Source organism: Lissotriton helveticus, chromosome 2_2 (genome assembly GCF_964261635.1).
Source record: "Lissotriton helveticus chromosome 2_2, aLisHel1.1, whole genome shotgun sequence".
In the NCBI taxonomy this organism is placed as follows: Eukaryota; Metazoa; Chordata; class Amphibia; order Caudata; family Salamandridae; genus Lissotriton; species Lissotriton helveticus.
The window spans coordinates 175,238,089-175,264,193 of NC_136060.1; the positions used below are offsets into that span (position 1 = coordinate 175,238,089).

Sequence of the window (26,105 nt, forward strand, 5' to 3'; positions counted from 1 at the left end):
CTGAGGTAAAGTCTTCTCAGAAGTCATCTTTAGAGGTAATTTCTTGGTTGTTTTTCTCAGGGGTGTGGATGGCCCAAGACTGGCCTTAGTAGGTGGAGTAGCCTTAGAAGTGGAAGGTCTCACACCCCTTAGAAGATTGTTGCCTTTTTACAATCTTGGCCCCAGGAGAAGACAAAACCTCAGTAGCTCTCTTCCTAGAAGCTGATGAAGATCCAGAGGCAATACTGCCTACCTCAGAAACAGAATAGTCTTGGTCCTTGAGCTTTTGTAGCCACAAAAGCAAGCGGCCCTCTGTCCCAGAGGGTCTTCTGAGGTAAGGTTCTACAAATCTTGCAGTCCTTCACTTGATGTTCAGGATACAGGCAATAAATTCACTTCTTGTGAGGATCTTCTTTAAAAAGCCGGAGCTTACCACAAGAGTCACAAGGCCTGAATAACGACTTCTTAGATGAAGACATCTTGAAAACCAGATTCCAGTAGAAAGAGAAGTACTGAGCAGAGCTCAGGGAGACTCCCTTCACACGACGTGCGGTAGAAAATCTGAGAGACTGAGCCTCTGAGGAGAACATTCTATGTGGGTGCTGACGCCTGAATGGCTGTAGTTTGGTCTACACAAAATGACTAGGATATTCATGTGTGGAAGTTTTTTACACTGTAGCTTATGGCTACTTTACTTCCTGGTTGGTTATTACCAAGGTTTTTGGTTTTTTATAGGCATATTATCGCTTTTTCATGTATCGTAGGACTCCCACTCAGACGACGGGGAATGATTCAGGCATGTGAATCTATGAAAGACAGCCCAATACTGGAGAACAAAGGTTTCCTTCCAGGATGCATGCTTGCCTGAAAGGAACGGAAATATGCGCTACAAGGTAAACCGAGTATGTAAAGGGCAATTTGCAGCTGTAATGAATGCTTGGGAGCAGGTACTGCATTTCATTGATGGAATCACTGGAAGCTTTGGGATGAGCTGTGAAGTGCATGCTTCTAATTGGAATTCTATTTGCATAGCGCTTACTATCCTGGGGTAGGGCGGGCAGGCTGGAAAATAAATTGTGGTGAAATATGTTGGAAGAAAAGGAGTGAAGTACCAAAACACCTGGTAATATGCATTATAGATTGCTGCTGTAAACTTAAATCTTGGGGTACTTGTTTAATTTTCAAAATTCACGGAATATATCAATGTACTAAAAGAACTTACTAGAAATGCAGTTTCTGAATGGACAACTGAGCTCTGAAGTGCGTGTCGTTAATTGTAATAACATGGCACTTGCTACCACTGAGGAGGGTGTTGAAGGGACTGTTATGTACGAAAATTGCATTTCATACGGGTATTACTAAAACTATTTTGGAAACAGTTTTATCGTAAAACGATTTGCACATTTTGTAGCAGTTTTATACTGTGTGTAATGCAAGAACAAAATAATGATTAACACTCACAGTGCTTTCTGTCACAGGCTGTGACCTAGTAGCCCTAAAAATATACAAGTCACTATTTTCTACTGCACCAACCAATATTTAGTTCTTTGGCTCTCTAGTTAGACCGTTTAAAGTGGATTAACCACTAGAGGTTTAATAAGGTACTATATTGCATTGCCCACTGATTAGCACTTTGTTATTTTTACTTTAAGTTGACCCTTAATTTATGCATAGCTACCAGACGGTGAAGGGCCTAAAAAAAAACCAGATTTTGATTTTAGCTACACCTTTGACCCACCCAAGCGCTCACACTCAAGGCCCTACAGCCGCACCCCAAACAGGACCAAAGTCAACAGAAGCAAATCTAACCACAGCCAGATTTTGCTAAAATAAGTGTGTAGGAGTAGGGTCTGCAATCCTATGGTCACCCCAGATGTTTGCTTTTTGCTTCAATGGTTTACGACTTTCCCTGGCTGTAGGCCTGCTAATCAGACCCACAGCCTAGCTGTTCTCTCTCTAAATTGACACACATGTAATTTAGGTGCATTTACCAATTGGTACTGGGCCACCTTATCAGCCCTTGTACAGTGTACCTTAGGCACCCAGGGCATAGGTGTACCCAGGACCTACCAGGGGCTGAAGCATGTATTATGCCACCCCTGGCTGGCCATCTAAACAGACACAACTGGCTGGTAAGACAGCTGGGGCAAAGTGGTGTAATCGCCCTTTGCTGTAGATATAGTATACCTATATCTAACCCCAAAATGGACACATATACTCCTATCAGTCACTCCTATGGCAGGCCTTATCAATCCTGAAGGCAGAGTGCTTGGAATTATGCGAGATGGTGCTCTGGCATGAGCTGAGCCCGTTTGCGGAACCAAGTCCTAATAGCTGTTCCATGATAATGCTATACCATATACTCTTAATTGCATTATAATCCTTGCGGTTATTGCTAACTTTGGTATAGCATTATCAAAACATGTCGAGTAAGGTGCCATACGCCTCTCACCAGGCCGGGTCACCCCCTTGCCCCTCCTGCCGCCTCCTGCTCCAGCCTGCCTTGCCTTGCCGCATTTTCTCCCGCATTTTTTCCCGCCGCCGCAGTCGCCCCCCCTGGTCCCACGAGCGGCCCAGCCACTGCAGAGCTGGCTGCTCGCCAGTTCCTGCCGCTGCTAGCCCAGGCCCCGCCCACCACCGGCCCATTGGCCGAGCCGCTCCCGCCGCCCAGCTGACCCACCCTCACGTCCCCCTTCTTAAGGGGACAGCTAGGAGAGCTCGGGAGTGACGGCTGCGCCTCTCACCAGGCCGGGTCACCCCCTTGCCCCTCCTGCTCCAGCCTGCCTTGCCGCATTTTCTCCCGCATTTTTTCCCCGCAGTCGCCCCCCTGGTCCCACGAGCGGCCCAGCCACTGCAGAGCCGGCCGCTCGCCAGTTCCCGCCGCTGCTAGCCCAGGCCCCGCCCACCACCGGCCCATTGGCCGAGCCGCTCCCGCCGCCCAGCTGACCCCCCTCACGTCCCCCTTCTTATGATGCCCCCAGAGCGACCGCGCAGCGGACGCGCACAGCGGGAGCACCAAAGGAGCGCCAAAGGTAAGCCCGTCTACGCCCGTCCGCGCCCAGTGCCAGGACCCCTGGCCCTCGCAGACCCCAGCCCACCCGCCGGACGTACGACGCCGCCACCCTCAACGCACTCAACTCTGGCCGATTCCCGGGATGCTACCGAGCCACCCCGAGACGCACCCACGGACCCTTCTGCTGAAACGCCTGCAAGTTCACCTGCAACCGGACCCGCGCCACACCAGCACCCACCAAGCCGACCTCCAGCAGCACCCACCTGAGGTGCATCCTGCTCAACACCCGCTCCGTCCACAGACACGCCGTCGAGCTCTGGAACCTGCTCGACACCACAGCCCCAGACATCGCCTTCCTCACGGAAACGTGGATGAACGCCTCCTCAGCGCCAGACATCGCCATCGCCATCCCGGACGGCTACAAGATCATCCGGAGGGACCGCGTCAACCAGTCAGGAGGAGGCATCGCCATCATCCACAGGAACACCATCCGCATCACGACCAAAACCGACGACACCCTCGCACCCGCCGAACACCTGCACTTCCAGATCCACGTCAACCCCAAGACCCTCAGAGGCACCCTCATCTACAGACCCCCGGGACCACGCACCCAATTCAGCGAAGACATCGCCGACTTCATCAGCCCACACGCCCTCCCCTCCGCCGACTACATCCTCCTCGGGGACCTCAACTTCCACCTGGAGAACAACAACGACCGCAACACCACCACCCTGCTGGACAACCTCGCCAACCTCGGACTCGAGCAACTGGTGACCACCCCCACCCACTACGCCGGACACACTCGACCCGGTCTTCTCTTCCAGCAAGGACATCACCTTCAGTCACGCCACGGGACTCCACTGGACGGAACACAGCTGCGTCCACTTCAGCTTCAGGAGGACCACGCTCCACCATCACCAGCAACAGGTTCCCCGCAGAAGCTGGAACAAGATCACTGCAGACCAGCTCGCTACTTCCCTGAGCAAGAACCCTCCCACCAGCACAACGAACCCCAGCCAAGCGGCCACCAACCTCACGAAGTGGATCAGCGACTGCGGAGACGACCTCGCCCCTCTGAAGACCCCGCCGAGCAGACCCGGCAGCAAGAAAGCCCCATGGTTTAACGACGAACTCAAGAGCTCCAAGAAGAACTGCAGAGCACTCGAGAAAACCTGGCGCAGACACCCAACACCGGACAACATGACTGCCCTCAAGCTCGCCACCCGAAAACACCACCAACTGATCCACACCACCAAGAAAACTGCATTCAAGGAACGACTGGACAACAACGCACAACAGCAAGGAACTCTTCAACATCGTGAAAGAGCTCTCCAACCCCAACGCCGGAAACAACGACATCACCCCTTCGCAAGACCTCTGCAACTCCCTCGCCTCCTACTTCCACAACAAGATCGCGGACACACACAACAGCTTCAGCACTCAACCGATGCACGCCACGATCGAACCACCGCCCCCCACCACCACCCTCCGCGCATGGACCCCGATCAGCACCGAAGACACCATCCGCACGATGAACTCCATCCACTCCGGAACTCCGACCGACCCCTGCCCTCACCACGTCTTCAACAAGGCCGACGCTGTCATCGCACCCCACCTACGGGACATCGTCAACACCTCCTTCGACACCGCTACCTTCCCGGAGAGCTGGAAGCATGCCGAACTCAGCGCTCTACTTAAGAAACCATCAGCCGACCCCACCGACCTCAAGAACTACCGACCCATCTCGCTGCTCCCGTTTCCGGCAAAAGTCATTGAGAAGACCGTCAACAAGCAGCTGGCCGCCTTCCTCGAGACGAACGGTTCCCTCGACCTCTTCCGGGCCAAACACAGCACCGAGACCGCCCTGATCGCAGCTACCGATGACATCCGAGCCCTGCTCGACAACAGGGAAACAGCGTCCCTCATCCTCCTGGATCTCTCCGCGGCCTTCGACACTGTCTGCCACCGTACCCTAGTACAGCGCCTCAGCAAGTCGGAATCCAGGAGAAGGCACTGGAGTGGATCATCTCCTTCCTCGCCGGAAGGACACAGAGTCCTCCTCCCCCCGTTCAGATCGGAGGCCACCAAAGTCATCTGCGGCGTTCCTCAAGGCTCCTCGCTCAGCCCAACACTCTTCAACGTCTACATGAGCCCCCTCGCAGCCATCGCACGCCAGCACAACCTCAACATCATCTCCTACGCTGACGACACCCAGCTGATCGTCTCCCTCACCAACGACCCCGCCACCGCCAGAACCAACCTGCACAAAGGGATGACAGACGTAGCCAAATGGATGTCGAACAGCCGCCTGAAACTGAACTCGGACAAGACGGAAGTCCTCATCCTGGGATCCTCACCCTCCGCCTGGGACGACTCCTGGTGCCCCCCCGCCCTGGGCAGCGCACCCAAACCAACAGACCACGCACGCAACCTAGGCTTCATTCTGGACTCCTCCCTCTCCATGACCAGACAAGTCAACGCCGTCTCCTCGTTGTGCTTCAACATCCTGCGCATGCTATGCAAGATCTTCCGGTGGATCCCCACCGAGACCCGGAAGACGGTCACCCAGGCCCTCGTCACCAGCCGACTGGACTACGGCAACTCCCTCTACGCCAGAACCACCGCCAAACTCCAGAAGAGACTCCAGCGGATCCAGAACACCTCAGCACGACTCATCCTGGACATCCCCCGCCGCAGCCACATATCCGGACACCTAAAAGATCTGCACTGGCTCCCGGTCAACAAAAGAATCACCTTCCGGCTCCTCACCCATGCACACAAAGCCCTACACAACCAAGGCCCAGGATACCTAAACAGCTGCCTTAACTTCTACGCTCCCAAACGCCAGCTTCGATCGACCAGCCACGCCCTCGCCGCCGTCCCCCGCATCCGAAGAGCCACCACAGGAGGAAGGTCCTTCTCCTACCTGGCTGCCAAGACTTTGAACTCCCTCCCGGCCCACCTCCGCCTGACCCAAGACCACCTCGCCTTCAGGAAGCATCTCAAGACCTGGCTGTTCGAGCGGTAGCGGACCCCCTCCCCCCAGCGCCTTGAGACCCTCCGGGTGAGTAGTGCGCTATATAAATGCTTTGATTGATTGATTGGAATACTACCCCCTCGCCAGTTCTGGCGACGGGGGTAGCATTCCACCCTTTTAGAGGGACACGACATGTAAGTAACTGTGAACCCCGGTTAAAGTTAAACGAATCCTCAGCATCACAAAATGGATGCTGCCACCACAGACACAAGTCTGACCTCCTGCTGCTGGGAGTCCTTCCAGCGAGGGAGGCCTGGACAAAAGGTTTCCTGCCTTGGGAGGTGCTAGCACCACCCCAGACAGAATTTTGTGTATTGAGGTAGGGAGGGCTGAAAGGAATGAGACATGACTGGGACACACAAGGTGTCCCTGTGCATACCCCGGTTCAAACCAGTTGCTGGGGCACTCCAGCCCCAGCGCGAAACCGGATAAAGGATAGGGGGTGTAGCCACTCCTTCCTGGTCCCACCCATGGGAGGGACCTAGTCACTAATACAGCCCCCTTTAGCAGGATAAAGGTAGGAGCTGGTCCCATTCCAAATTAGATTTATCCTGAACTACTGTACAATAAGAAACTCTGGACTTAGACGTTCTGCTCCACAGAAGACTGAAGAAAGCCCCCTTGTGGGCAAGGAGTGTCCACCCTGCAACTGCAGGCACCTTCAAGCGTCCTAGCGGTTCACTTTGTCGGCCTTCCCGCTGGAACCATACCTCAGAGCCAGACGAGACCCGGACTCCCAGACCTCTCTCCACATCTGCAGCACAGCTGAGACCTGTGGGTGCGACAAGACACGTGGGACCGGCCATCTCGAAGAAACTGCACCTCGCTTCCAGCACAACCTCAGAGGCATCCTCGAGTAAGTGCTTTAGGGATTGAGAAGCCCCAGCCCCGAGCAGCTCCTGCACCAAAGACCAGCCCTCCAGCATCCATGAGATCTGCGTGGGGCCCTTTTGCTTGATTGCTGCTCGATGCGTTGTCTGGTCACTTGCCGGCTGGCTAGTGGCCTCCTAGACGATCCACGAAATCTACACCGCTGGTCTGGTTGCTCCAGACTGGCCCTTGCTCCCTTCCAAAAGGAGCACCCCGGACCCTCCTTGTCCGCACCAGACGCCGTTTCCACTCACCGCGTGGGTGGTCTTTGCCAAGGCCTGTTGACTCCAAATCCAGATCCGACACCGCCAACAGCGAGAGCCTGCGTGGGACAGCTCGTGCCTCCATCCTGGTCGAAGACACCTCCTGGTCCACGTGGCTGCAGAGTCAAGCGTCCACTCTTCACCTGATCGCAACAGCATCTGGTTCCTTCCTGGTTCCACACCGGTCACTGGCTAGTGACTTTGAACACTGTCCCCTCTGCTTTCAGGTCCTCTTCTTCCTCGATCCACCCTTGGATCGCACCGGACATCTTCCTCCTGGTCGCCTGCAGCATCTTTCTTCAAGGCTCCATTGACTTCAACGCAGAAACCCGACACTTTCACACCTATGCACCCGCAGCCCGTGGGTGAGTTAACGAGAGCATTTCGGTGCTCATAGGTAGATTGACTCCTAGTGTCCATGTATCCAGTCGTTTTAGTCGTAACTAGTAGGAAATGTCTTACTTACATTTACGTAATTTGTTCTGCCCATTGACTTGTTCCGCATCTCGTGTGTGAGTTCACACTCTGCACACGTGTCCCGTGGGCCTCCTACTTACATAAGGTTAGGGTAGGGTAGGGTAGTCCCAGCGATCCTACAGCCTCTGGGCATCTCCATTTCCTCTATCGATTTCCTTATACCATTTACTTAGTATATGGTTTGTCGTGCCCCTAGGGCACCATTGTAATTTGTGCGACTTACTGAATTTTTCTTAAAGAGATTGTTATGTGCTTAGCCCTCTGATCTCATAAAGAGTTCAGAGGTGTTTGTTAGTAATAAATATATTGTTTATTTTCATAACCTATGTGGTGTCCTTTCATCTGGTATTCAATGGGTTATATGTGGTAAAACAGCTGGCTTCACATGCCAAAAGAGTTTAGCCTAAGACTTCTTTGTCCATGCTACCATTAGGATAGCTGGTCTATAAGGTTGACTTACAACCAATCACCATAAGGGTTGCTTGGACTGATACAAGGTGATCACTAGAACTAGTGAGCATCATATATCAGGCCAACTTCTCACAAGGTGTTTTCATAATGGTAAAAATAAAACCTTTGGAAAACAGTGTACTTCCTCCCCTGGAATTAAGGAAAGCATGCTACTTAGACCTTACAGTTAATTATTAACAATTGTAAATGGTAGGTTTTGATGATGAATGATGTTCTGCAACATCCAGTTCCATTTAGCTGTAAAAGCCACATAATCAGCATCCAATAAAATATAGTACGGCTCGCCTCCAATGCCGTGCACTCAAGTTGCAGCCCATGCATTACAGCCATAATACCAAGGGCCACTAGGATTATGTGATTTTGCAACTGCAGCGTTTTACACATAATTATCGATTTGCCACAGTTATTCATCTGCCATATACGCTGCTGGTTTTTACACAAGATGTGTAGCCCAATAAAAAGATGAATTCGCCATTTTTTTTAGATGCAAATTAAAGAACAAGTTACTTACCTTCAGAAACAATGCATCTGTAAGAGACATACATTAGTTATCATTCCTAACCTTAAATTACCCCCAGGCGTCAGACTGGATCCGGAGATTTTCTGTAGTACCCCTGCGCATTAGCAGGTCGAGTTGCTAGACTCCACATCAGTTGGTGTCATGGTCGCCGGGGTGACATTGCAGTGTCTAGACATCAGTTCTGACAACTTTCCATGCCAGACTCGCAGAGCCGTGCAAGACACAGACCACTGGTGCACATAACTAGGACCCTGGAGGGGAGCCCCTATCCCTAGAAGTCAGTTTGCAGAAAGGGAAGGATGGGTGGGGCGGTAAGGAATTTTTACCTGATTTAGGTCTTAATTACCGAAGGTAAGCAACTCGTTCATCTGAAAGCCCATTGGTTATAGATTCCTTACCTTAGAATAGATACCCCAGCCATGCCAACCCGGAGGTGGATCTGAAAACTAAGTTCACACCAGATAGTCCTGGAGAACAGAACAGCCGAAAAAGCTGTCTCTGACTAGGCAATCCAGGCAGTAATGTTTTATAAACGTGCGTGAGGATCCCCACATGGCTGCCTGGCAGATGTCAATCAGCGGAAGTCCGTCCCAACGCAGTAGCAGCAGCCATTGCCCTGGTGGAGTGGGTGCGCAGTCCCACTGGAGGTTCCTTCTTCGCCAAATAGATTTTGATGCACTGGGTAACCCAGCGATAGATTGTATGTTCGTGCACAAACCAACCTTTCTTGGTGCCCACATAATACACGAAGAGTTGATGGTCCACCTGGAAATCTGAAGTGCGGTCAAGGTAGGACAGTGCACGTTTTGGGTCAAGACGTTAGTCTCCCCTCCTCTTTGGAAGGGTGTGGAGGTGGTATGGTGGGCAATGTGGCGGTCTGACCTATGTGGCAAGTAGTAAGCACTTTGGGCAGAAAAGAGGGCCTAGTGGGAAGGACTTTGTCCTCCAAGCCTCCCTTTCTTGCTGTTCATCTGGACAGAGCCTGAAGCTCACTCACCCTGCGATTAGATGTGACAGCAAGCAGGAAAGTGGTCTTCAAAGTAATAGGATGAAGGACAATTATGCAGTGGCATGAACGAGCACACAAGAAAAGGACAAGATTTAAGTCCCATTGAGGACTTATGAAAGAAGAGTAATGCCCTTTAGAAATCGATTTACAATATGTGGCTTGATAAGAGAAGCCTGATGAGGAAGGTGAAGAAAGGCTGAGATGGGCAAAAGGTAGCCCTTGAGTGCCCAGAGCAGAGCCCTGCTGGGCCAAAGATAGAATGAAGAGGAGAACCTCGGAAAGAGGGGCAGAAAGGAGTGTATAGCCTTTGCTGTGCACCATGCAACAAATTTGTTCCATCTACAGGCTTACACCTATAGTGGAGGTTCGCCTGGCTGCCAATATTGCATTACAGACTTCAGGAGGAAGGTCGAAAGCTGTCAACTGTTGCCGCTCAATCTCCATGCAAGGAGGTGGAGGCCGGACAGTCACCTGCTGCTGCGACAAAAGATCCTCCCAGAGAGGTAGCCTGATTGGAGGATCGATGGCCATGCTCAAGAGTTCTGGGTACCAGACTCTTCGTGCCCAGTCCACAGCCACAAGAATGACTAGGGCCCGGTCGTGCTTGATCTTCAGACTGGGTAGAAGTGCTACAGGTGGAAAAGTGCATAGGAGGATGCAATTTCACTCACGACGAAAAGTGTTGCTGAGCGAGTGCTGCCTTGGAAACTCCATCGTGCAGAACTGCTGACATTGCCACTGAAGAAAACATGCAAACAGATCTAAGAAAGGCTCACCCCACTGCTGATAAAGACCTTGCACCAATTACAGTGAAGAAGCCATTCGTGATCCATCATGCACCGGCGGCTAAATTAGTCTGCCCTGGCGTTCAGGGAACCTACCCATTGTTGAACCACCAATGCCCTTATGTTCCAGCCATGTTTAAAGGCGAAGAGCCTCGACAGTGTCCATGACCCCACCCCGCCCAGTTTGTTGCAGTACCACATGGCAGTGGGGTTGTCAGTGAACACCTGCACTACTCTTTGACAGAAGGAAGGCATGCCTTCCGTGCAAGACTGATAGCCCAGAGCTCCAAAAGGTTGATGTGGAGCCCGGACTCTGCCAGAGACCCTTGATCACCACCTCTCCCATGTGGCTGCCGTATCCAATGGGTGACGCATCTCACCACTGTGAACTCTGGTTGAGGAAGGGAGAGTGATCTGCTGTTAACCCAATCCTGGTTCCTGAGCATCAACTGCAGTTGACGTGCAGTCCCCTCCAATCTGGACATCGAAAAGATTCCGCTGATGCTGCGCCCACTGGAACCTCATGTTTTATTTGCAGGGCCAGCATATGCCATCAGGCATGATCCACCAGCAGGATGCCGGAAGCCAAGAGGCCCAGCAGCCTCTGGGTCATTCTCACTGAAATATGGAATAGAGGGTGAAACTTTGGTATGATCATAGCCCGAATATCACCGACTCGCTGCTCAGGAGGATAAACCCAAAACTGTGCTGTATCCAGAACTGTTCAGATGAAAAGGAGCTTCTGAGAGGGAATCGGGTGTTTGGAACATTGATAATGAACCCCAGTGAATGCAGGAGGACCAGCATAGTCGGAGGTGGGACGACAGCCTGGGACGAGCCCGCCTTAAACAGCCAGTTGTCGAGATAAGGGGGAGTCTGGGGGGGGGAGACTAGAACCCCTGATCTGTGCAGATGACCTGCGATCACTCAGATCTCCGTTGTTTTGATACCACTGCCTGCAGATGTACCACTCTAGTGCCCTCATGTGCCAGCGTGCACGGTTGACCAGCAGAATACAGGAAGCGAGCAGGCGAAGGACCTTCAAGACTGGTACAACCACTCCATCGTGAAACAAAGGAATTCTCCTGAACGTAGAGTACCGGCCCTATGAACAAGTTGCGCTGAGAAGGCACCAGGTGAGATTTGGGCACATTTATTGAAATGTGCAAGTTGAACAGCTGAGTGGTTACTCGCAGATGAAGAACCATCTCTGGCGACTCTGCTTTGAGCAACCAATCGTCCGGATAAGGGAAAACTGAAATCCCCGACCTCCTGAGATGAACTGCCACCACTGCCATCACCTTTGTGAAGGCTCGAGGTGCAGTAGTAAGATCAAACAGTAGGACCGCAGATACTTCCTGTGTGACTTCAGGATTGGAATGTGAAAATACGCATCCTGTAAATTGACACCATCCAGTCTTCTTGCTGCAGCGCCAGAAGAACCTGAGCAAGGGCCAGCATCCTGAACTTCCTGTTTCAGGTAAAAACTCAAGATCTTGAAGTCCAGATTCGGTTGCAACTGCCCTCTTTTTGTGGGAGAAGGTGGGAGGGGGTTAGGGGGAAATCAGGAAATACCAGGAGTAGCGTCCCCGACCCCTTCCCTGCTCCAGAACCACCTCTATTGCACCTTTTTGTAGTAAGACAAGGACCTCCTTCTGTCGAAGCAAATTGTCTTCTGATTAAAATCCTTGGCAAGTAGGGTAAGGAGGAGGAAATTCCCGTAAGGGTAAGGTGTACCCATTCTCTACAAGGTTTAAAACCCAAAAGTCTGATGGGACCAATTTCCAACCCTGTAGAAAAAGACAACTGACCACCCATCCTGGATCATGTGGGTCCTGTAGGGGATCTAGGGCTGCTTTCCTGCATTAACAGGGTGAGCAGGGGACGCTGAGAGATTGCGAGTAGACGCACGTTGGCGACTTTGCTCTTCCTCTTTAGGACAGGAGTGAATTTTGCTGAGGCTGTTGCAAACTGCGAAAGGAAGACCTTCCAAATCCACAATACTTTTTATATCCAAACCCCCTTGACTTGGTTTGCAGTCCCAAAGATTCACAGTAGCTATACTATTTTTACATTTTTGAAGAGCAGAATCCGCCTTGTCCCCAAAAAGCTTTGAACCATCAAAAGGAAAATCAAGAAGGGTAGCTTGAACATCCAGAGGATCCAAGCCAAGCTGGTCTCCTGGTAGCAGTGGAGGTACCCATAACTCTGGCCATTGAATCAGCCGTATCCAGGCCGGATGTAATAGCCTGCCAAGCTGCAGCCTGAGCATCTGACAACCTCCATAAAATGTCCCCGCTCCTCATCAGGCAACTTGGGTGCCAAATATTTAGCAGAGTCCATCAAGGCATGTATATAATGGCTCAAACAGGTAGCGTTGGTAGATTTTAGAGCCATGCTAGAAGATGAAGACCTTTTTAGCCGACTGCTCCAGTTTCTTAAGAGTCCCTGTCTGCAGGAGCTTGGAAAAATGTGCCTGAAGATGGTTTTGACCAGGACGCTGGTACCACCAAACTTTCTGGAGAAGGATGCGAAGAGAAAGTGGATCCCATGGAGCAGTCCTGTCTTCTCACCACAGATTTAGACAGCAGAGAAGTGGTTTATGTCACACCTCGAGAATAGGCTCCATCAAGGCTTCATTAAAAGGCGACAAGGGCTCAACTATTTACGGCGAATGTAAAACTTCAGTGAGCAAATTTGGCTTATATTCAGCAGTTGGTAACTAAGTCCAAAAGCTCCGCAGCCTTTCTTATAAAAATATGGTATGGAGCTACCTCGAGGTGAAGCCCTTGTGGAAGAAAGCTCCCACTCAGGGGAGGTGTCCATTCCACTTGCATCCTGAATACCTTCAAAATCATCCACTGAATAATCTAGCTCACCCTCTTGAACCTCCAGTCTGATACTGCTCTTCCTCCAGCAGTCTGCCTCTCCTTGATCGAAACAGTGGGAATGGCGCTGGCAGAGGCATACGCAGCGCAGAGATCTCTGGAGCCAGCATCGAAGGAGGATCCGAAGGTGGAATATGTGCCGCACGAGGCAGAGAGGAAGGCTCAGACGGTGCAGGTGACTCCATAAACTGCGTTGAAACACTGAGCCGGAAACTGCCATGCCTGCTCCATCAGCATGAAAGGCACAAAGGGTGCCTGCGCATAGTGCTGAGGCACCTCCAAGTATAATGCCAGCAGACCCACAGGACCTGAAGGTGCTCCGGAGGAGAAGGATGCCTTAACTAAACTCCAAACATTGCATTTAAAAAATGTATTGGATCTGAACCTGGAGTAGGAAATTGTGGAAATGGATTTGATCCAGTATCCAAACTAGGAGCATCCAGCGCTGGAACAGCTGGATCCACCAGGGCCCCAGGATCAACTTTGTGCACAGGATAAAGATCAACCTGGACTGGTAACCCCTCCGAATCGGCAAACCCCTCGACACCGGAGACTGCGCCGGAGTGCCTTTTGAATGAGATTTCTTGCGAGTCACTTGAGAAGGTGAAGGAGACAAGTCAAGGGGCCGGCAAAGGTGTCCTCAAAGCCTTACCCTTTGACGAACAGTGCAGAGATCCAGGTCTCCTATGTGTTTCCAGACTGACTAATGCAAATCAGACTTAGACTTCGCTTTTATGGCCTCTTCCTTCCTTCTTCACCATAGCCATCAACAATTTGGCCTCCTGTTCTTTAAGATCCTTTAGGCTCACCTTCCTGCAACTGGAACAGTCCTGCAGGTCGTGATCAGAAGAGAAACATAAGCAATCTTCTTGGGAGTAAGTGATGGATTTGTGACCCCCACACTCCCTACAGGGAGTAAATCCAGACTTCCTTGAAGACTACATCCAACAGCAACAGTTTAAGACTGAAGAACAAAGTAACTCGACAAATAAGGAGAGAGCCAGAAAACAGTTATGCGTCGAGAGTGCAGAAAAAGGGAACCAAAAACATGCCAACGAGGTGCGCTTATGGCTCCGGTGACGTCATGCGGAGGCGCGAGCGGAGCCATTGCATTGTGAGGTCAGCATATCGCGCTAGGAAAAAAAGTCTGCAGAATGTTGGCGCAGGGGATATTCTTAAGGTGAGGAATCCATAGGCAGATGAATCCATCAGAATCTATCATCCAGTCTCCAGGATTGAGGGCAGAGCGAGAACTTGAGCCAAAGTGAGCATTTTGAACTTCATTCAAGAGGAAGGAGTAGAGGGGCCTGAGGTCTAAGATTGGTCACAGGCCTTTGTCCTTCTTGGGTACCAGAAAGAAGTGGGAATAGCAACCACAACCTACTTCTGGCACAGGGACCAGTGCGATAGCTCCCTTGGCCAAGAGAGCTGCAACTTCCTGGCAGAGTAGGGTCAACTGATCCTCCAACATGCAATCGAGTGCTGGTAGCATAGAGGGAAGAGTAGTCTTAAAGGGGAGGGAATAGCCCCTGGACTATTTGCAAAACCCACCCATCTGACGTGATGTTATGCCAGTTGGTGGTGGGGGAGGGGGTGGGAATGGCTAAACCCACTGGTCTCTGGTGGTCCTAAAATATCACGAGGAGGGTTTGGAGGTAGATGAAGGGGTCATGGGTGACCTGGCCTGCCCGCTGGCCCCCAGACCAGCTTTGCTGGGTCCCATGTCCATGGCCATGAATAGGCTGGGTAGCTTGCTTGACCCTGTTGCTCAATTGGGTGGAAGGTGGTAGGGCACTCCTTCTAGAAGGGAGAAAGGCAGACTGCGTGGGGCAAGACGTTGCAGCAAGGCCCAAGGATCTGGCTACAGCCACAGAATACTCGAAGCGCTACAGCGCAGAGTCCGCCTTGTCACCAAACAGGCAAAGGGCATGTCCAAAAGGGTCGATTGACATCCCCCCCAAGAAACTAGACATCCTCATCCAGGCGTAGTGCCTCAAGGCGAACGTGGAAACCGTTCTGCCAAGAGAGTCTGCGATATCCAGCCCACACCAAATGTTAAACTTAGCTGAATCTCGACCCTCTGCACCTGCGCAGGTGAGAACGGCCCAGGCCTCCTTCAGGGACTGTGGCAGCACCTGCACAACTGTATACATATCCCAAACTGTAGAGGTATAACAGACCAAGAGGCTGGCAAAATGTAAATGTTTTTGTACTTGTATAGCGCACAGCTACCCAACAAGGGTCTCCCGGCTCTTGTACTCATACCGCTGAGGAACCCTTCCTGGCTTTCCTTGTGAAGTGTACACTCCTGGACACCCCCATGGTGAAACCAGGCATCCCCAGCGCTGTTGGGGGCCGTTGTGGAGATTAAGCAAGCTATTGCCCAGAGTTGCAGCGTGGGGCCCATGATTAGAATAGGCGCTGAGGCGAGAATATCAGGTCAGAGGAATTTATGAGCCCAAGACCCGCCGAGGCAGGAATCGAACCCTGGTCCCGGGCCTGAGCTCTGCATCAAGGTCTGCCGCTTTAACCATTTGAGCCACACTTCTCCACCATCTCCCCAAGGTGGTCCAGCTTCTTGGATACCCCATCTGGGGGAGCAGTAGGGAATGAGCCCTTAGACTAGGCTTGGAACAGCAAGCAGTTGGGAGAGGAAAAGTGGGTCACCCAGGGCTGGGCATTTGTGTCAATCATGCTGTCCACAGGAGCCCCTGGGCTGGGCTTGGACCAAGTGCCCAAAAGGAAGTCAGTGAGGGTTTCATTAAAAGGCAGCAGGGGCTCTGAAGAGGCTGCTGACAGTTGAAGTACCTCTGTCAGGTGGTTAGCCCTGACTTCCACCATAGAAAGCTAAAGGCCCAAGGCCTCAGTCCACCCTACAGAAGAACATTGTAGCCACAGTAGGAGGGGGGGAGCAGTCCACCCAACAGAACATTGTAGCCACAGTAGGAGGGGGGGGGAGCATGCCAAGGTCTGAGGTATCCAAGCCACTGGCATCACCCAGTTCCTCATGCCAGTCTGGCTCTTCAAGCTGGTCAGCTAAAGAGTCAGACCCCTCTCCCAGTCCTCCTCACCCTCCTCTTGAGGCCACTCAGGGCGAATAGGAATGCCAGGAACGAACAAAGGTACCTTCCAGTGCTGGTACCGATGGTGATACATCACTGTTTCAAACTCTGGAGTTAGGCTGGGGTAGATGCCGGTTGGAGGCACAACCAGCGCTGTGGGTGCAGTCACTGGAATCGGATATCAACTGGCGTCAATATGGATCAAGGCCTGGATCCACAGGCGCCCGCCTGAGCCACCATCATCATTGAAGGCCCAGGGCCCTTAGCAGAGTCCCGCAGGGCCCCGAACGAGTCGGGCTGCCCAAAAATGCTACACAGAATTAAGTAAAAAGCTCAAAGCTAGGCAGGGGATGCTTGGGGGAAGGGTGAAGCAATCTCAGAAGCAGTCTCCAAAGTCAGAGCGGTAAAGAGACTATGCTCTGGTCCTGTACGCATCCGGAAAGGGAGCAGGCGAGGGAAGACCACGAATAGAGCACTGTGCAGCTCCTTTAGCTCAAATACTTGAATTTTACACTTCAGACCCCATGAAAGGCTGTGGATGCTGGGAAGGATACCCTTACCATGATGCTTTTGCGATTTGAGAGGAGTTGACTTCATAACTGGTCAAGAAATGTCCTAAAAGGGTCAGTTACTGGGATTGGGAAACACTTCACTGTCTAAATTCATAGGTAGGTCAATTCAATCTCCTAAAATAGCCTTGTTGGTTATGCTCAATTATCTGGAGGACAGTTGCAGAAAATGTACCCTGCTGGGATTTGGCATTGTGGTGGCTAAGCAGAACATTGCCAGATCTTGGAAGCCTGTTACACCGCAGCCGTGAAATGGTTGAAGGTAATTGATATATGAGCAAAAATGGAGGAACTTATCTAGGCAGATAAACAGACTAATACCAAAAATAAAAATAGAAAAATCTTTAAAAGCTTTTTCAATAGTAAAGGGCAAGCAGAGTAGTGCAAGCAAACCAGCTGCACAAGAGACTTGAAAACCACCACTACACACGTAGCCCAAACATACTCTGCAGGTCAATTTCTATTTATGAATGGGATGGAAGTCTGGGCATGACATGGTTTTGTGACAAAGGAATGTTGAAGACTTATTACTTTGAGTATTCAGAGCAGAACTAGGATTACAGGCAAGAACCTTTCTTTCAGGGGATCCTCGTTAGACAGATCGAGTACAACAGCAAGCCCATCCACATAAAAATAAGCAAAGCTAATAGGGCTGACCTTGGTAAACCTACAGCACTTTTCTTGCCCCCCACCCCCAAACATGAGCAAGAATTTAACGTGTCAAATTAACAAAAAGTAATAGTGCCAACATCCAAAAGGTTGTGTGCATATGCATGCAAGAAAGTAAAAAAGACTCATCACAAGAAAACAAGTTACTTACCTGTAACTTTGGTTCCCCAGTATTGGTAACTTTCATAGATTCCCATGCTTTGTATCATTCCCCGTCGGAATGGGAGCCTCTGTAAATAAAAAATACCATAGTAGTAAGCACAAAGTGAAAAAATAGGCCTAGGCCTCATCTCATTTTGCAGCTTATCCACCTCTTTTTGTAAAAGACCACATTCCTGCAGTAGCCAATCAGAGTAGCCTCACCCCATAGAACCTTCCTGAGAGAGCCTCAGATTTTCATAGTCGTTGTGAACAGCAACATCATTGGATAATAAGGCTGAGCTTTCCCAGGGGAGGAGGGTGGGCGCATGGGAATCTATGAAAGTTACCAATACTGGGGAACCAAAGTTACAGGTAAGTAACTTGTTTTCTTGCCCCAGTATTGAAACTTTCATGGATTCCCATGCTTTGTAGCAGAATAGCTAGCAGTAAAGAGAAAAGCATATTTTGTCATTTGTGTACCTGTAAATGTCATACACAATCCTGATAAGAAAACCGATACACATTGGCATCACAAAGCAGAACAACAACAAGTAATACAAAATATGCAATACAGGAAGGCGGGATAGAAAGGAAAGCTCACCGACTTATTGGAAAAGGTTCCTCAAGACCGCTTGGCCCACTGCCGCATCCTCTTTCACAGAAGAATCCAAGCAGTAGTGGCGAGTGAAGGTGTGGACACTGCTCCATGTCGCCGCTCTACATATGTCCTTGATCGGGACACCTAAGAGCAACCGATGAAGCCATTGATATCGTAGAATGAGCACGAACTGCTCGCTGAAGAGGTTTCCCCGCTTCGATGGCAAAACTGGATCGCGCTGAAAATCCAGCGGGAAATGCAGGGTTTAGAAATTGGACAACCCTTACGTGGAGCACTGTATGAAACAAAAAGCTGGGAAGATTTCCCGAACAGCCTCGTGCGCTCCAAGTAGAACTTGAGACATCTGTGAATATCCAAAGAATGCAGAGCCCTCTCTGCTGGCGTGGAGGGCCGCGGGAAGAAGGACTTTAAGATCACTGGTTCATTCAGATGAAATTCCAAGGGGACTTTAGGAATAAATTTAGGATTTGTTAGTAGGATGAGAACATCATTTTTAAATTGTAGAAAAGGTTCCTCAATTGTGAAAGCCTGGAGCTCACTAACCCTTCTAGCCGATATCAGGGCTAAGAGAAGAGCCAGTTTCCATGAAACAAACTTCATGTCCGCCCTATGAATAGGCTCAAATGGGGCCTTCATTAGATGTGACAGTACCAAGTTAAGATGCCAGGCTGGCGGTGGAGGCTGGACTGGTGGAAAAACCCACAACAAACCTTTCAGGAATTGTTTAATGATCCTTGCAGACCAAAGGGAAGGACCCGCTGACGATCGTTTAAATCTAGACATGGCCGCTAGATTTACTTATATAGAAGAATGAGCCAATCCAGATTTTGCAAGAGAAAGGATGTAAGGCAAGAGTTGGTGTGGTGCAGAAGTATATGGATGTAGACCTGGTCTGACACCAAAGGCAGAATCGCTTCCACTTTGCCCGATAGGTCTTATTTGTACTAGGCGCTCGGGCCCGAGCCAAAATGTCTTTGCATTCTCCTGATAGATTTAAACCCTGGAACTCTGAACTCAGGAGCCACGCTGTCAATTTAAGGGACTTCGGGTCTGGATGTAGAACCTGCCCGTGAGCCATTGTTAACAGTGATGGAACAGGACGCAGGAGAATCGGTTGATCTTGGGAGAGAAGAAGCTCTGTGTACCAAAACTGCCTGGGCCATGCTGGTGCAATCAGAATCATTCTGCACGGCTCCGCCTTGAGTTTGCGGATCAGTCTTGGGATAAGCGGACTAGGAGGAAAGGCGTAAACAAATGTGCCGTACCAGGCAATCAAAAGCGCATTCCCCAAGGATCCCTGATGGTGAAGCCTGCTTGCGTAGGACTGGCATTTGGCGTTCTGAGTCGCAAACAGAACGATGGTTGGGGTACCTCAACGATGGAACAGTTCGTTCAGAATGGTCTGATCCAGTTCCCATTCGTGGCTGATGTTCTTTTGGCGACTCAAAGCGTCTGCTGTGGCATTGTGTGCCCGCCAAATGTTCCGCTGATAGTGATATTGTGTTGGATCACCCAATTCCAAAGCCTCTGTGCTTCCTTCGACAGGGTGCAAGTTCTCGTTCTGCCCTGCTTGTTTATGTAGTGCATGGCCGTGGTGTTGTCCGTACGAATCAGCACGGCACGGTTGCGGATCCTCGGAAGGAACGCCTGTAAGGCTAGACGAATGGCCATAAGTTCCAGCAGATTGATGTGGAACGTAGCTTGGACTGAGCTCCAATGACCACTGACTTTCAGTTCTTGGAGGACCGCTCCCCACCCCTCCATGGAAGCATCTGTTGTCAATACCATGGGAGATGGTGGAAGTTGGAATGGTAAACATACTGAAAGATTGTTCTTTAGCAACCACCAGCTGCCTGCCTTTCGCATTCCCGGAGTAATGACTATCTGGTCGTCGAAGGAGCCAGTCACCTGACGCCATTGTTTGTCCAACTGTTCCTGCAGTGGACGCATCCGCAGCCTGCAGTGTATTAATGGTATGCATGATGAGATCGATCCGAGAAGCGATTTGTATTGGCGAACTGACAAACTTCCGTGTCTGCAGGAGGCGAGCTGAGAGAATCAGTTTGGACTGGCGCTCTTCCGAAGGAAAAGCCAGGCAGCATTCCATGTCTAGGATTGCACCCAAAAACTTCGCTGTCTTGGAGGGGCGCAAAATCGATTTTTCTTTGTTGACCCGAAGGCCCAGCTGTTCGAACAGTTGACTGCAGCTCGTGACCGCCCTGGACGCCTCCTGGAACGAAGGAGCCTTTACCAGCCAATCGGCCAGATATGGGAAGACTTCGAAAGACTACCTCCTGAGAAAAGCTGCCACAGGAGCCAGTACCTTTGTAAAGATCCGCGGCGCGGACAGGAGACCAAAAGGCAGTACGCTGAACTGAAAATGGCTCTTGCCTACTCTAAAGCGAAGATATATCCTGTGAGCTGAATGAATGGGCACATGGAAGTAAGCATCCTCCAAATCTAGGGTTGCCATGTAGTCCCCTGGATTGAGAAGGCGTAGGATGTCCTGAAGAGTGACCATCCTGAAGGACAACTTGATGAGATAAGTGTTGAGCTGCCGTAGATCTAAAATCGGACGCCACTTCTCCTTTGTTTTCCGAACCAGGAAGAACCTGGAATAGAACCCTTTCCCCTTTTGGGAGAGAGGTACAGGCTCTATTGCCCCCTTGGTGAAGAGTTGGTGGGCCTAGAGACGAAGGAGCCTTAGATGTTTGGGTGTAATGGCATCTGGAGCTCTCGTTGGAGGAAGATCTTGGAACTCCAACGTGTGTCCTTCCTTGATGATGTTCAGGACCCACTGGTCTGTTATGACCTTCCAGCTGTTGAGGCAATGGGCAATCATGCCCCCCACTGGTGTTAATGAGGGTACAGGAACAGTAGAAAGAGCCACCTGGCCGCTATTGTCTCTTGGTATCTCTCCTCTGCTGCCCCCGATGTCCTCTCGGCGGCTGAGAGAAAGACCCCCTCTGTGAATATTGGGGTTTGTATGACTGGCCAGGTTGGGAGTTGGAAGAGTAGCGGTGCTGACTCCCACCTCTGTAAGAGGAGAAATCTCTTCCTCTTGCCCCCCTAAAGGGCACTTTGCGATATTGTAAGGTTCCCAAGGACTTGGCCGTATCCGTATCTTTCTTTATGCCTTGTAGGGCGTCATCCACGTGTTTACCAAATAACATCTCCCCATCATAGGGTAGATCCAGAATTTTATTCTGTACTTCCTGTCGAAACCACGTGGCTCGCAACCAGCTCAGGCGTCTTAAAACTGCCGAGCCGGCTAGCGCTCGGAAAGCCGTAGTTGCGATATCCATAGCGCAGTCGATTACCTCAGAAGAGGCACGCTCTCCTTCCATCAAGATCTTTTTGACCTTGTCCTTAGATCCATCCTGAAGTTCTTCCACATACGGGGAGAGGTCACACCACATCTGGCGATCATATCTCCCCAGAATCGCCAAAGCATTAGCCGCCCTAACGAGAAGACTGGCCATTGCGGAGAATCTTTTTCCAACATTGTCCAGACGCCTCCCCTCTTTATCAGGTGGCGTCGTTAGCGGTGTGGACGGATTCTTAGATTTAGTCTGTGCGGCCTGGGAGATAACCGAGTCCGGTTTTGGTTGACCTAGAAGACATGCCGGCTGCCCTCGGGCGCCTTATATTTTTTCTCCAGTCTGGGAAGTACTGGGAGGACCGTGGCTGGATTTTGCATAGCTTTTAAGCCTTCTGACCAAACATGTTCAATGATGGGGATTGAACGGACTGACTTCCGGAATGGTTCTTTGAAGTCATATAAAAAACATTCAGATCGAACTGAGGTAACCGGAAGACCAAATCTCTTGGATGCTCGTTCCTTTAAGTTGTGAAAACCTCCGATATCTGCTGGAGGAGAGATTGCGGTATCGGGTCCTGTGACATCTGGATCTTGAAGGCTATCCTGGTTCCCGGCCACATTCTGATCTTGGTCAGGGTCCCCTTGCTGATCCACATCTGATGAGGCAGTATCATCCCGAACTGCAACCACCTCTTGTGGACGGTCCACGGGCTCTGGATCTTGTCCTCCTGAAGGCAAAGAGGTGTCTGCCATTGATAGAGATAACTGAGGTGAAGGAGGATTTACTTGTTATATCCTGTTGGTCAGGAAAGCGCCTCTGATAGTCCTGCAACATTAATTGTAGATCCGAGATGAGAGGATGGCATCGCTACCATGTCCTGCTGGGACTGACGTGGAGGTTTCTGTGAATGAACCTGCATGCGAGGCCTCTCCTGTTGGTCATAATAGTCTAGTGAAGACTAGTGTTGTTGCTCCATTTCACCTTCTTCAGAACTGACCTCCTGTAATTTGACATGCAAGTCAGATGGGCATTTAGCCAGCCCATAAGCACTATCAGCCTCGTCTTCAGAGTCCTCATCAAGCAATAAGATAGGAGGCTACTGCGAGACTCTCCGTGGAGAGGTCATCTCTGGAGTTATATGTCTTTCCATGTGAAATTGCAGGTTTCCCAGTCGACGACGTCGACTGAATAGTCGTCGACTGAAGAATCTTTAAAGACCGTTTCGTCGACAGAAGCACCTACGAAGAAGCTGTGCATGAAGGCATTGTCAACGGGGAGATGGTAATCGTCGACGATGGTTGGATTGTCGACGGAATAGTCGACAAACTTATTCAGGATCATGGTCACCGGCGTCGTCGAGGTCATCGACGTTGTCCTCATCGTCACAGTCGACGTGACTCTCGTCGACGTGGAAAAAGTCAGTTTCGTCGACGAGGAACAAGCATCAGGTGTCTTAAACGTCGTCGACTGTGCAGATGCCGTCATCTAAGCCATCGTCGACGAGGCCAATTTTAAAGACAAGTCTTTTTTGACCGGAATCGTCGACGTACCTGTGGTTTTCACAGTCGACAAACGCTCTTTTCTGTCAGAAACAAGCTCCTGAGGTGTAGTGGAAGGCTTTTTCACCCCTCTTTCCTTCTCAGAGGGTGGTGAAGTCACAGGGACGATCTTTTTAGCCTTTTTTGAAGGTTGCGACTCCTCAGGCTTACCCTGCCTCTCCTTTTCACCGCGGTGAGGAGATTAGGGAAGCAGGCCTATCAGACCTATCGGAGGTCCCGGGCAAGGCCTTGACATGGGGCTCATTAGAAGTAGTAGGGGGAGACCTACCCCTTTTGTTTGATTTCCTGGATGACACCACTGAAGAGGAGCCCTCACTGTCAGAAGACAGAACTTCCTTGCGGTCCTTCATCTTTTGTAGCCAAGTCAGCAGGCGTCCTTCTCTGTCCCGCAAGGTCTTGGTGGAAAAGGTTCTGCAAATCTTGCAGTCCGTGGCCTTATGATCCGGAAATAAGCAGTATATGCAGTCTTCATGTTGGTCTTCAACAAACAACCTCTTTTTAGAGCAAGTAGCACAGGCTCTAAAAAGTGCTTTCTTCTCCTTGTCAGACATGATGAAAAAACAGGCAAAAGTTGTTGAAATATTCTCAGAAGTGAAGAAAATTGAGCAGAGCTCAATGGAGACTCCCTTGCACAACGTGTGGTAGAAAATCTGAGGCTCTCAGGAAGGTTCTATGGGGTGAGGCTACTCTGGCTACTGCAGGAATTCGGTCTATTTTACAAAAAGAGGTGGATAAGCTACAAAATGAGATGAGGCCTAGGCCTATTTTTTCACTTTGTGCTTACTACTATGGTATTTTTTATTTACCGAGGCTCCCATTCCGACGACGGGGAATGATACAAAGCATGGGAATCTATGAAAGTTCCAATACTGGGGCAAAAATGAACAATGAAGATAAAGCAGGGATAGGTAACTGAAGTGGACTGCTTTCTAGGTGGGTCTGCACCTGCAAAATACCACTCACATCGGAGAGTCTCAATGGAAGAAGTGGGGTGACCCTTTTCTCCATGTTTTATTAGACCGGACAAACCAAAGGCAAACCAGTCCGTGCCCTACCAGGACACCATGCCAAATGTAAAAAATACTTTGTGGAGGAGTTGAAGGAACTGAGAATGGAGGGAACTATGCATTTGCCATCGAGTTGTGTGGTTCAGGGTGGATTGCTTTTTGACTGGTGAGGTTGTGCCACTATCCTAGTTGGGGCGGGCAGGGGAGAAACCAGGAAGGGGGATGGGTCCATCATGAACAGGGCTTCTAAAACTGGACAGTATCGCTAAGAATGTGGTCCCAGGTAAATGGCTAAGCGCGATGTTAAATACATATTCTCCCACTCCCCCCACACAAACTAGTTTGGACATTTTCTCTATTGCAGGAGGAGGCGCTAGATGTTCTGGCACGGACTTAAACTTGGTTGGAGGCCAGTTTGGAGCCAGATATAGTAGCTGCTCTGCTCCCGGACAACCACATCCTTGCACATAATCAGCACGGCAGAATAAAGGTGGAGGGGTGGCACAGATTGCCCGGAAACATTTATAGGGAAAGTCGCTGCCGAAAGTATAGATGGGGGCCGAAGTCTCGGGGGTAAAAGTAAACCTTAAATATAGTGGTGTTGACAGTTTGCCAACCTCGGACAACACCCCTTTTTAACCAGTTCTTTGAGCTGAAGAGTGATGTCTGTTCTAGATACAGATAGTTGTGTTGGGGATTTTAACTTCTGGTGAGACATAACCCAAGGGCCGGAGCGCGTGTTCTCCTGTGCGCTCTGGTGGAAAGCACAAGATTGATGATTACAATCGCATTGGCTGTGACTATAGCAAGAAAAACTAACTCCCGGAGTATTATTCTATGCTCTGGTCCCTCGGCAGCTGGTATAAGTGAAGCGGGTTGCCAAAGGTCAACATAGAACAGAGTGTCCAACTGTGGTGTGGCAACAAGGTGTGTAGCCCCGACTAATCTGCCGAAAACATTGAGGCAGAGAAACAGGTTGGTGATAGGTAATGGTATGCGATGGTAGCTACCAGCCTTTTTAATTCAACAGTGCACGCCTAATATCTACGAATAAAATTGCGAAGAGGTGTGCCTGTTGATTTTAATCACATCGGTTTGTCACAAGCAGATTCATTGGTTCTGCGACCACGTTCTTTCACTTCTTGGTTTTTGTTTGGACACTTTTCCTTTCTTTTGAACTGAATGACGACCAGTGATGAGAAAGGGGCCCAATCTGGTGAGTACTTGCCAGTTGCCCCGAGGGTGGTGTTCCCGTGAGGTGTCATTCTGTTCTTTACACATTTTTTTGCAGAAATCGGTCTGCTTTCAATCATGTGGTGGATGCTCTGTAGGGATTAAGGTCTTAGACATCCTGTGTTCTAGGAGACTGTCAAGAGTTGTTGGCCAATATGTTTTCTTCTTAACTTTCTAAAGCATACCAGACGTATTGCAGTAAATAGTGGATAGGGGAGTGTAACAGATCATGAACATGACTGGTCTGTTACAAGATATACTGACATTACTTACGCCCAGAGGACAGGGTTTATTGATTGTTTGATGTACTATGGCAATGCCTTGTGCATCGGCCTCCCCAATAAGCTGCTGCGTAAGCTTCAAGTGGTTATGAATGATGCTGCAAGACTATTGTTCAAGCTACCAAGACTGGTGCATGCCACGCCAGTGCTGTAACAATTGCATTGGCTGCTAAACAGAGGGAAAGTTTAAAGGCCGGTGTATTGCACAAAAGACTTTGTATGGCAAGGTACCAGCCTATATTAAGCAGCTGCGGCACTATGTGCCTGGACAGTGTTTTGCGCCTCTATTTGGTTGACCCCGACCATGCTTTAGTAAGTCTACCTTGGGCG

General features: G+C 50.3%; 1 protein-coding gene across 2 annotated transcripts in view; it reads right to left on the reverse strand.

Moving 5' to 3' along the window:
• UCHL1 (ubiquitin C-terminal hydrolase L1) overlaps positions 1 to 26,105 on the reverse strand; it is a 464,331-nt gene that overhangs the window by 39,587 nt on the left and 398,639 nt on the right. The window lies entirely within an intron of this gene.